Source organism: Benincasa hispida, chromosome 8 (genome assembly GCF_027475165.1).
Source record: "Benincasa hispida cultivar pf3 chromosome 8, pf3_genome.v1.1, whole genome shotgun sequence".
In the NCBI taxonomy this organism is placed as follows: Eukaryota; Viridiplantae; Streptophyta; class Magnoliopsida; order Cucurbitales; family Cucurbitaceae; genus Benincasa; species Benincasa hispida.
This window is the reverse complement of record NC_143485.1, coordinates 88099-101133: the sequence shown is the minus strand read 5'-3', so window position 1 is coordinate 101133 and position 13035 is coordinate 88099. Positions and strand designations below refer to the sequence as shown.

The following is a 13035-nucleotide window of genomic DNA, read 5'->3' as shown; positions in this document are numbered from 1 at the left end:
TTTGGTACCCCAAACGACCCTCGGGGCTGTGGGGCCCACTTTTTGCTCCCGAACCTTCCGGTGCGAAAATGCGCGAAAATAGACCCAGGGGTTAAGAACCATGAAAAAAAAGGCGTGTACAAGATGGTTAAGTGGTCGGAGCTCGTTTGGCACAGCAAAAGGCCCCCGAGCCCCGTGGGGGTGTCGTGGTGCCTTGCTGGGGTGTCGCAGGGCCTTGCTAGGTTATCACAGGGCCTTGCTGGGTGTCGCTAGGCACTGCTGAGGTGTCGCCATACACCGCTGGGGTGTCGCGAGGCCCAATTTTTGTGTGCGAAGCTTCCGTTACGGAAAAGCGCAAAAACAGACCCAAGGGATAAGAACTATGAAAAAAATCGTGTGCCAAACGATTATGGGGATGTAGCTCATTCGGTGCCCCAAATGACCCCTGGGGCCCCAGGGCCCACTTTTTGCTCCCAAACCATTCAACAAGAAATACACGAAAATGGACCTTAGGGTTAAGAACGAAGAAAAAAAGTCGGGTGCCAAACGGTTTTGGGAATGGAACTCGTTTGGTGCCCCAAAAAGCCCCCGGGGCCCCGCGGGCTGCGCTGGGAGGCCGTTTTTTGTGCGCAAACCTTCCGGAGAAAAAAAAACACGAAAACAGACCTAGGGGTTAAGAATGATGATAAAAAGTCGCGTGTCAGATGGTTTTGCGAACGAAACTCGTTTGTTGACCGAAATGGCCCTCGAAGCCGTGGGCTAACTTTTTGCTCTCGAACCTTCCGGCGTGAAAATGAGTGAAAACGAACCAAGGGGTTAAAAACCATTAAAAAAGGTGTGTGCCAGACGGTTTTGTGATTGGAGCTTGTTTGGTGGCCCAAACGATCCCCGGGGCCCTGCGAGGGTGTCGCAGTACCTTGCTGGGGTGTTGCAGAGCCTTCCTGGGGTGTCAAAGGGCCTTGTTGGGGTGTCGCTAGGCACTGTTGGGGTGTCGCCATGCACTGCTGGGGTGTCACGGGCCTACCATTGGGCCCAATTTTTGTGCACGAATCTTTCGTCACGGAAAAGCGCAAAAACAAACCCAAGTGTTAAGAACTATGAAATAAAGCCGTGTGCTAGACGGTTTTTGGGACGAAGCTCGTTTGGTGCCCTAAACGGCCCTCGGGGTTCCAGGGCCCACTTTTCGCTCCCGAACCTTTCGGCATGAAAATGCGCAAAAATAAACCTAGGGGTTAAGAACGATGAAAAAAAGTCGGGTGGCAGACGATTTTGGGATCGGAGCTCGTTTGGTGCCCTAAACGGCCCACGAGGCCCCACGGGCTATGCCGGGAGGCTATATTTTGGGCGCGAACCTTCCGGAATGAAAAAGTGCAAAAATGGACCCAGAGGTTCAGATGAAAGTCGTGTGCCAGACGGTTTTGTGAACAAAGCTTGTTTGGTGTCCGAAACGGCCCCCGGGGCCGTGGGGCCCACTTTTTTCTCCCGAACCGTCCAGCGCGAAAATGCACGAAAATGGACCCAAGGGTTAAGAACCATGAAAAAAAGGCGTGTGCCAGATGGTTTTGCGATCAGAGCTTGTTTGGTGCCCCAAACGGCCCTCGGGGCTCCGCGGGATGTCGCGGTGCATTGCTAGGGTGTCGTAGGGCTGCCACGGGGCCCAATTTTTGTCCACAAACCTTTCGTCATGGAAGAGAGCGAAAACGGACCCAGGGGTTAAGAACTATGAAAAAAAAGTCGTGTGCCAGATGGTTTTGGGGACGAAGCTCGTTTGGTGCCCCAAACGGCCCCCGGGACCTTGGTGCCCACTTTTCTCTCCCGAACTTTCCGGCACAAAAATGCCCGAAAATGGACCTAGGGGTTAAACGATGAAAAAAATCCGTGTGCCAGATGATTTTGGGAACGGATCTCGTTTGGTTCTCCAAACGGCCCCCGGGGCCCCACGGGCTGTGCCGAGAGGCCGTTTTTTGTGCGCGAACCTTTCGAAGCGAAAAAGCGCGAAAACGAACCGAGGGGTTAAGAATGATGATATAAAGTCATGTGCCAGATGGTTTTTCAAACGGAACTCATTTGGTGCCCCAAATGGCTCCCGAGGCTATGGGTCCCAGTTTTTGCTCCTTAACCTTCTGGTGCAAAAATGCACGAAAACGAACCCAGGGATTAATATGTTGGATTTTATGTTGAATTTTATGTCCAAAAGCTCGTAGTTTGTAATATCATATTCTTGTTCAATAAAGCTGTTATTGTAAATCTTTAGTAAATTTAAATTCTATATTCATGAATCCCATAAACTAAGGTTCCGAGGCTATTAAGTTTAAGTTTGAACTTTATGTAGTGACATAAATGTGGATCAAATTCAAATATATATAGCCAAAATGGTCTATAGTATATGAATAAGGTTGGGTGCCTTATTCTGGGGACACTATGGATGCGACCCATTTTGCAGTTAGTACAAACGATGTGATCCTAAACCGTTCATATGGAGACATGAAAATGGGGCATCCTATGTAAAGAGTTTACATAAGACTAAACCATGAAATAATCACTTTTTACGTTCTAAATGTTGTTTAATGTATAAAACTGACTATTTCGTTAATTGATGACCTAGGTAACTTAATCTTAATCCGAAGCTAACTATGAACTCCTATTCACTTGGAATTATCCTTAGATCTGCATAGGTGAGGGTAGCTCATTATCGCTGGCCCAATCAGCCTCCCATTTCAGGGGTAAGATCAGGTGGATAGCTGGGAACATAGGGTGCAAGACGGAATTCACTCCTACCCATTATAGGGATAGTAGATAGGTTGTTCCCTTTAGTACTGAATCCAGGTCTTGAACAAGGGGCCCCACCCTCTCATTTTCCTGAGAGGGGTTCGGTTTATAGGTTGGATCTTAAACCAATTGTTTATTAGAGGATCAGTGGAACTTAAGGAATAAGATGTAGTCTCGGGGGTAAAATGGTTTTTATGACCCAGCCGAGATTACGAACAACTTGTGAAGGATTAGCTTACTAATCATTCTTATATCATATGGACACAAATATATCTATAGTGAGGGGACTACAAATACAGGACTATAGTGGAATGACCAGTGAGTTAACGAATGTTGATTAGCTCCATCTAACGAGTTTAGCCAGCTAATCTTGGATCGTTGGAGCCCATGATCTATAGGTCCATTAGGTTCCCCTACTAGCTCATATGGAATAAACTTAGAACATTATGATAGAATAAGTCGAATTGTTCGAATTAGGTGAAGAGAGAGAAACTGACAAGTATATGTGATATAGTGGTCGGTTTTTTAGTTTGGAGATACAGCTTTAATATTTAAATGTGATTTAAATATAACATATTCGGAAGCTCATAAATAGTGGAAATGGTCAAAGATGTAAAAAGTCAAAGAGTTGACTTTTGACTTTGAAAAGTCAAACTTTGATCGACCTTATATTCAAATGTGATTTGAATTTCGAGAAAATGAATGTGGATTCATGCTCAGGAGGTCAAAACTAGTCAACACGGAAAATATCATAAAAAGTCAAAATGTTGACTTTTCGATCAAAGTTTGACTTTGACCAAATGACTATTTTGCCCTTTGACTAAAGTTAGTGGGAAAATCCAAACTTTTGTTGGATAATTCCACTAACAAAATAGTGGGCTAAGTGTTGGCTTATAGTGGAGACATTAAGCCCACATAAATAGTGAATTCTAGGTGTTGGGCTTTTATGAAGTTATTTTTTGCAATTTTACATGGCTCTTTTCTATAAATATGAGCTTGTAATTTTGGACATTTTGCAAAATTGAGTTTTTAAAAATAGGGCTTAAAAATCCAAACCCAACCCAAATTTCACTCTACTATTTCCTTCTCTTTCTCTCTCTTGGGTTCTTCATCCATCGAGTCCCACAACCTGATTCTGAGTCAGAGGATAGTAGGTCAGCTCTAGAGGTTGTCCGATTCGTGTTCGAGCCGAGATAGACGAGTCTCGGGAGCTTCAAATTTAGGGTTGTATGTTTAATTTATGCAATTAGAGTAAAATTGATCCTCAATTCCGCTGCGCATGTCTACTTTTCCATCATTTTATGTCCTAAAACTCATAGTTTGTAAATTAATAAACATATTCTGTTTTGTTTTCGATAAAGTTGTTATTGAAATTTTAATCTTGAATCCAATAAACTGAGGTCCTGAGGCTATTTAATGTAGTTTGAACTTTATGTAGTGACATAAATGTGGATCAAGTTCAAATATATAGCCAAAATTGTCTATAGTATATAAATATGGTTGGGCACCTTGTTCTGGGGACACTATGGATGCGGCCCACTTTGTAGTTAGTACAAACGATGTGATCCTGAATCGTTCACATAGAGATATGTGAGATGGGGCATCCTATGCAATGAGTTTGCATAAGACTAAACTATAAAATGGTAACTTTTTGCATTTTAAATGTCGCTTTATGTATATAACTGACTATTTCGTTAATTGATGACGTAGGTAACTTAATCTTCATCCTGAGCTAACTATGAACTCCTGTTCACTCAGAATTATCCTTAGATCTACATAGGTGAGGGCAGCTCATTATAGCTAGCCCAATAAGCCTCCCATTCCAAGGGTAAGATCAGGTGGATAGCTGGGAACATAGGGTGCAAGACGAAATTCACTCCTACCCGTTATAGGGATATTAGATAGGTTGTTCCCTTTAGTACTGAATCCAGGTCTTGAACAAGAGTCTGCACCCTCTGCTTTGCTTGAGAGGGATTCGGTTAATAGGTTGGACCTTAAACAATTTGTTCATTAGAGGATCAGTGGAACTTAAGGAATAAGATGTAGTCTCGGGGGTAAAACAGATTTTATGACCCAGCCAAGATTACGAACAACCTATGAAGGATTAACTTACTAATCATGGTTATATCATATGGACACAAATATATCTATAGTGAGGGGATTGCAACTATGGGACTATAGTGGAATGACCCGTGAGTTAACGAATGTTGATTAGCTCCATCTAAAGAGTTTAGCTAGCTAATCTCGGATCATTGGAGCCCATGATCTATAGGTCCATTAGGTTCCCCTACTAGTCATATGGAATAAACTTAGAACAGTATGATAGAATGATTTGAATTGTTCGAATTAGGTGAAGAGACAGAAACCGACAAGTATATGTGATATAGTGGTTGATTTTTCAATTTAGAGATACAACTTTAATATTTCAATGTGATTTAAATATCAAGAATATGAATACGTTCATATTCGAAAGCTCCGAAAATAATTGAAATGGTCAAAGATGTAAAAAGCAAAAGAGTTGACTTTTGACTTTGAAAAGTCAAACTTTGACCAATCTGATATTCAAATGTGATTTGAATTTTGAGAAAATGAATGTGGATTCATGCTCGGAATGTCAAAATTAGTCAACACGGAAAAAATCATAAAAAGTCAAAATGTTGACTTTTCGGTCAAAGTTTGACTTTGATCAAATGACTATTTTGCCCTTTGACTAAAGTTAGTGGGAAAATCTAAACTTTTGTTGGATAATTTCACTAACAAAATAGTGGGCTAGGTGTTGGCTTATAGTGGAGACATTAAGCCCACTTAGAAAATAGATTCTAGGTGTTGGGTTTTTATGAATTGATTTCATGCAATTTTTACATGGCTCTTTTTTATAAATATTGGCTTTGAATTTGGATTAAAAACTTTTGGCCATTTTTCCAAAATTATTTTCTAAATTTGGGCTGGAAAAATCACTACTTTGGAGCAAATTCAAAACCCAAACCTAACCCAAAATTCCATTTCTTTTTCCATCTCTTTCTCTCTTTCGGTTTCTTCATCCATCGAGTCCCACAATCCAGTTCTGAGTCCAGAGGATAGTAGGTCAACTCTAATGGTGGTCCGGAAAAGTTCGGGTCGAGATTCAGCGAGGAAAAGCGGTTTTCGAGAGCTTCAAAGGTAATTTTTAATTTACTGTTTTTTTCTTCAATTGCATGCTAATATCCTTTTAATTAAAAGAAATTAGAGTGTAGTTAGGTCCTTTTTCCACTGTGTATGTCTCGTGTTCCATCATAACAACCATGAAAAAAATCCGTGTGCCAGATGGTTTTGGTGACGAAGATCGTTTGGTGCCCCAAACAGCCCCCAAGGCCCCAGAGCCCAATTTTCGATCCCGAACTTTCCGACACGAAAATGCGCGAAAACGGACCCAGGGGTTAAGAACGATGAAAAAAAACCTTGTGCCAGACGGATTTGGGAATGGAGCTCGTTTGGTGCCCCAAAGGCCTCCGGGGCTCCGCAGGCTGCGTCAAGAGGCCGTTTTTTGTGCGCGAACCTTCCAGAGCGAAAAAGCGCAAAACTGAACCCAAGGGTTAAGAATGTTGAAAAAACGTCGTATGTCAGACGGTTTTGCGAACGAAGCTCGTTTGGTGCCCAAACAGCCCCCGAGGCTGTGGGGCCCACTTTTTGCTCCCGAACCTTTCGATGCAAAAATGCATGAAAACGGACCAGGTGTTAAGAACCATGAAAAAAAGGCGTGTGCCAGACGGTTTTCCGATCGAAGCTCGTTTGATGCCCCAAATGGCCCCCGAGGCCTCGTGGGGGTGTCGCGTGCCTTGCTGAGGTGTCGCATGGCCTTGCTGGGGTGTCACAGGGCCTTGTTGGGGTGTCGCTAAGCACTGTTGCGGTGTCACCATGCACTATTGGGGTGTCACAGGGCCGTCACGGGGCCCAATTTTTGTGTGAACCTTTTATCATGGAAAAGCGCAAAAACGGACCTAGGGGCTAAGAACTATTAAAAAATGTCGTGTGCCACATGGTTTTGGGAACGGAGCTCATTTGGTGCCCCAAACGGCCCGTGGGGCCCCGAAGCCCATTTTTCGCACTCGAACCTTCCGGCACGAAAATGTGCGAAAACAGACCCATGGGTTAAGAACGATGAAAAAAAGCCGTGTGCTAGACGGTTTTGGGAACGGAGCTCGTTTGGTGCCCCAAACAGCTCCTCGGGCTGCATTGGGAGGCCGTTTTTTGTGCGCAAACCTTCCGGAGCAAAAAAGCACCAAAAAAGACCCGAGGTTAAGAATGATGATAAAAATTTTTGTGCCAGATGGTTTTGCGAACGGAGCTCGTTTGGTGCCAAAGCAGCCCCTGGGGACATGGGGCCCACTTTTTGCTCCCGAACCTTCCGACGCGAAAATGCGCGAAAACGGACCCAGGGGTTAAGAACCATGAAAAAAAGGTGTATGCTAGATGATTTTGCGATCAGAGTTCGTTTGGTGCCCTAAACTGCCCCTGGGCCCCACGGAGGTGTCGCGGTGCCTTGCTAGGGTGTCACAGGGCCTTGCTGAGGTGTCACAGGGCCTTGTTGGGGTGTCGTTAGGCATTGCTAGGGTGTCGCAGCATTGCTGGGGTGTTGTGATGCACTGCTGGGGTGTTGGAGGGCTGCCATGGAGCCCAATTTTTGTGCGCTAACCTTCCGTCACGGAAAAGCACGACAGAAAAGCGCGAAAACTGACCCAGGGGTTAAGAACTATGAAAAAAGCCGTGTGCTAGATGGTTTTGGGGACGGAGGTCGTTTGGTGCCCCAAACGACTCCCGGGGCCCACTTTTCGATCCCGAACCATCAGGCACAAAAATGCGCAAAAACGGACGCAGGGGTTAAGAACGATGAAAAAAAGCCGTGTGCCAAACGGTTTTAGAAACGGAGCTCGTTTGGTGCCCCAAACGGCCCCTGAGGCCTCGCGAGCTGCTTCGAGAGGCCTTTTTTGTGTGCGAACCTTCCAGAGCGAAAAAGTGCAAAAACAGACCCAGGGGTTAAGAATGATGACAAAAAGTCATGTGCTAGACAGTTTTGCGAACGTAGCTCGTTTGATGCCCCAAACGGCCCCTGGGCCATGGGGTCAACTTTTTGCTCCCGAACCTTCTGGCACGAAAATGCGTGAAAATGGACCCAGGGGTTCAGAACCATGAAAAAAAGGCGTGTGCCAGACGGTTTTACGATCAGAGCTCGATTGGTGCCCCCAAACGGCACCCGAGTCCCCGCGGGGGTGTCGCGGTGACTTGCTGGGGTGTCGCAGGCCCTTGCTAGGTTGTCATAGGGTCTTGCTGGGGTGTGGCTAGATGTCACAATCGCTCTTTCAGAAGCATCTCGTAGAGATTATGCGGCACTTGTTCCCCCTCAGGAACAAGTCAGCCAACTCAAACACGGACCGCCGGTGGCACACCGAGTGCCTCTCGCAACCTCCACCCCTATTTTAGAGAAAATGGTTTTAGAAAGCATTTTTTAGTTTATAGAGTACTCAACCTCCACACCGAGTGCCTCGAAAGCATTTTTGAGAGTGTGAATAAAGAAAGAAAGATTGTAGTACACTAGAAAGCAATGAGCAACAACAACAACTTTATAGAGTACTACTCCGACCTTCTCAATCATTTCCACTGGTCCTTCGTATTTCCATACTAGAAGTTGGTCTCTCTGGCCTCGGAAACGGAACTGTTCTGGTCGTAGCTTGATCAATACTTTATCCCCAGCTTGAAACTCGAGGGCCCTTCGCTTCTTATCAGCCCACTTCTTCATCCTCTTTGACGCTATTTCTAGACAGGCGCGAGCTATCTTGGAGGTTTTGCTCCATTCCTTAGTGAAATTGTGTGCCTGAGGGCTTTTGCCCGTATAGGGATGGTCCACCAGATGTGGCATGAGTGGTTGTCTATTGCACACTACCTCAAAGGGCGTCTTTCCAGTTGTGGAACTTTACTGGTTGTTGAAGCTAAACTGAGCAATATCTAACAACTAGGCCCAGTTCTTCTGTCTAGCATCGATAAAGTGACGCAGATATTCCTTGAGCATGCTGTTAAAGAGTTTCGTCTAGCTGTCTGTTTAGGGATGGTAGCTAGAGGAAATGTTCAGTGTTGATCCCAATATCTTGAACAATTCTATCCAAAAGGTCCCAGTGAATCTCTCGTCCCAATCACTAATAATGCTCGCAGGAACGCCCCATAATTTCACAATGTGCTTGAAGAACAGTTGGGCAGTCATCACAGCTATGCACATCTTCGGTGTTGGGATAAATGTGGCATATTTTGAGAACCAGTCGATGATAACAAGGATTGATTCAAACTCTCCAAACTTGGGCAAATGGGTGATGAAATCGAGAGACACACTCTCCCATGGTCTAGAAGGCATAAGTAGGGATTCCAGTAGACCCGTTAATTTCGCCCTTTCGACCTTATCTTGTTGGTAGACAAGGCAAGTCTTGGTAAATTGCATGACGTCGTCTCGAAGGCTTGGCCAATAGTAACCTTGTTTTAGAAGGGCATAAGTTCTTTACCAACTGTTATGTCTGGCCCATGGTGTGTCGTGACACTCTTTCATCAACGATCTTCGTAACTCCCCAGATCTGGGGATGTAGAGACGATTGCCCTTGGTGTACAGTAGGTCATCTTCCACCCAAAATTGGCATGTCTTCCCCTCTTTGGCCAACTGTATAATGGCCTGTGCTGATGTGTCGTTTTCCAAGTGAGTCTTGGTAGTTTCTCACACTGTTCCATTCAACGTACTTGCTTTCAGGTGTACGAACATGCACAGGGTCGCATGTTCACTCTTCCAACTAAGAGCATTGGCCACTTGGTTGCATTTCCCCGGTCTATGCTCAAATTGGAAATCAAATTCTGCTAAACACTCTTGCCATCGTGCCTACTTTGACGATAACTTCGGCTGGTTGAAAAAGTGGCAAATGGAGTTGTTGTCGGTCTTGAATATGAATTTGGCCCCTAAGAGATACCGTCTTCAAGCCCTCAGGCAGTGAACTACTACCAACATCTCCTTCTCAGAGGCGGCATACCACCATTCTGCATCATTCAATTTCTTACTCTCATATGCGATGGGGTGTCCATCTTGAAGGACACCGCCCAACGCAAAGTCAGAAGCATCAGTTTCGACTTCAAATGGTTTGGTCACGTCAGCAATTCCGAGGACCAACCCTTCAATCATCACTTTCTTCAAGCCCTCGAAGGCGACTTGACATTCGGAAGTCCAACTCCATTGGTTATCTTTCTTCAACAGCTCGATCAATGGCTCTGCTCTTCTCGAGAATCCTTCTACGAACCACCTACAGTAGTTGGCTAGTCCGAGGAAGGATTGTAACTCAGTCATGGATGTCGGCACCTTTCAGTCCCTGATCGCGGCCACCTTACCCTCTTCCATGACAATCCGACCACACTCAATCACGTGGCCGAGGAAATTTATGCATTCTTGAGCAAAGGAGCACTTCTCTCTCTTTATATATAACTGGTTTTTTCTCAATTTTTCGAAGACTAGTTGGAGATGATGTTCGTGGTCTTCCATCGAGGCACTATAGACCACGATGTCGTCTAGATATACTACGACAAATTTGTCGAGGTATTTGTGAAACACTTGGTTCATCAGAGTACAGAAGGTTGCCCGAGCATTAGTAAGGCCAAAAGGCATCACGAGGAATTTGAAGGCTCCATACCTTGTGACACAGGTCATCTTGGGTTCATCTCCTTCAGCAATTCGGACCTGATAATACCCCGACCGCAAGTCCATTTTCGAGAAATATCTAGCATCGTGGAGCCGATCAAAGAATTATGTGATGATAGGAAGGGGGTACTTATTGCGAACTGTGAGCTTGTTCAAAGCTCTGTAGTCGATGCATAACCGGAGACTTCCGTCTTTCTTCTTTTGAAAAAATATCGGGGCTCCATAAGGGGCCTTTGCTGGTCTAATAAATCCTACATCTAACAATTCATCTAACTACTTTCAGAGCTCGGCCAACTCCGGTGGGGCCATACGATATGCATTCTTGGCGGGCGGCTTTACTCTTGGTAATAGCTCGATCTCATGATCAATCCCTCTTCGTGGAGGCAAGGACTTGGGTAAGCTCTCAGGCATGACATCTCGATAATCTTCCAAGAAAAATAGAATGTCTCAAGGGATTTCCTCTTCCGTGGCTTCGACTGACTCCATCGGGATGGCCATGAATGTGGGTTCATCGTGGGCAAGGCCTCTTTTTAGTTGGAGGTCTGAGATCATTCTCACCCCGTTTGGCTATTTGATATTGGCTTAAACCACGGTGGGTGTAGATCCAACAATTACTATGCATTTGGTGAGGGGCATCGGTATAACTTTGTGTTCAAGTAGGAATTCCATCCCCAACACCACATCGAAGTCGTCCATCTTGACAATTATGAAGTCAATGAGGCCTTTCCGGTCCCCTAACTACACTGGGGTTCTCTTTGCTATCCCTGTAATCGGTAGGGCTACAGAATCCACAACTTTCATCTTCCTCGCGTCTCTTTCCCAATTTTAGTTCAGGCGGCAGGCTTCCATTTCAGTCATGAAGTGATGGGTTGCCCCAAAGTCGACATAATGCTCTTAGCCGATCTCTGGTTGACCCAAGTGTCCACATACATGAGTCCCCTTTCTAGTGGCTCCGTCGCCTTTCCCATTTTCTTTTAGAGCGCAGATAGGAATTTTAACGCCCCAATCCTAGGATTCTCACTCTCTGCAGCTGGCTCAATTTCCGTCTCACCCTTTTCAGCCTTGTCTTTTGAGATAGAGGCCAATGTGGCTTGAAAAGCATTGAAAGCAGTCCTATTTGGACACTCGCTCTGTGTGGTCCTCTACATATGAAACAAGACAGGGGATGATTGTAGTTGTTATGCTGTTGTTGAAGCCTCCGCCAGTTATTCCCTCATCTCGTCTGGGAGGGCCTATGGTCTCCCCCGGTGCTCTTGTCTCCTCCCCCAGGTCTGGGAGGGCTGGAACAACTGTTTCTATTCCCACCACTCAAGGAAGTTGACTGTTTCCTCATGTCTTGCGAGTCAGTGCTAAGGTCATATAATCGTTCTGCTGTTGCATAGGCAGAGGGGAGATTTTGTACTCTCTGTTCGTATAGCTTCGTCTACGCCCACGGTTTCAGCACTTCGACAAAGCAGAAGATTTTGTCTTTCTCGAACATGTCACTATGTCCAATGTGAGTCCTGGGAATTGCTTTACATATTCCCTAATGTTGCCTGTTTGCTTCAACTCTCAGAGTTTTCGTCGAGCTAAGATCTTGACATTTTCAAGGAAGAACTGCAAACGAGTTTCAGCCTATCCTAGGTATCTATTGTGCATTGTCCTTCTTGTATGTCTGCAAATCACGATCTCCACCACAGTTTCGCATCTTCAGCTAGATGCATCGTTGCTAATGTGACTTTCGCCTCTTCTGTCATAGTGTTCGTCGCCTTGAAATATTGCTCAAGGTCGAAGATGAAGTTTTCCAAGGCCTTTGCTTCCCGCACCCCACAGAAAGGTTTCGATTCTGGGATTTTTATTTTGCTTACTGCCATTGCTCGTCTAGATGGGGCTTGGTTCCCTACTGCTCGGATGGTGAGATTCACCCTTGCACTCACATCCGCTATCTCGACTCTGACAACGTAAAGGACCGATCGAAAGTCTTCAGACAGATCGGTTACCATCTGAATGATCGCTTTCTAGGAGCCGTCCAACTCTTCGACGCACTCCTCTATGTGGGCAACAGAGCCCGATGAGCTATCACCGAGTTCAAAACTGCCGAACCGTGCAGCTTTTGTTTCAAGGGTCTCTACCCTAATCATCGTTCTCTGACGGGTAACCCGTCTAGGCGGCCAACTACTGCATCAATTCGATCAGCTTTCTCGACAACTTCTTATAATCGAGTCTCCAAGAAACGGATATTGTCTGGGACTTCTCTCAGGTGGAGCATCTGTTCTTCCATCTCTACTAGCCTGTCCACATAGGACTTATTCAAGTTTGCCGACATGATCGCTGCTTTTTCCCTCTATGAGCCGATTTGGCTCTGATACCAACTATCACAATCGCTCTTTCGGAAGCTTCTTGTTGCGATTGTGCGACACTTGTTCCCGCTCACGAACAAGTCAGCCCACTCAAACACGGACCGCCGGTGGCACACCGAGTGCCTCTCGCAACCTCCACCCCCGTTTTAGAGAAAACAGTTTTAGAAAACGGGTTTGGAAAAAAAGGTGTTCGAAATCATTTTTTAGAGTGTGAATAAAGAAAGAAAGATTGTAGTAGAATAGAAAGCAAGG

The 13035-nt window shown here is 45.3% G+C and overlaps 1 pseudogene; it reads right to left on the bottom strand.

The window, feature by feature from the left end:
- Window positions 1-10891: 10891 nt before the first annotated feature.
- LOC150034266 (uncharacterized) lies at window positions 10892-12749 on the bottom strand (annotated as a pseudogene).
- Between the last annotated feature and the right edge of the window lie 286 nt (window positions 12750-13035).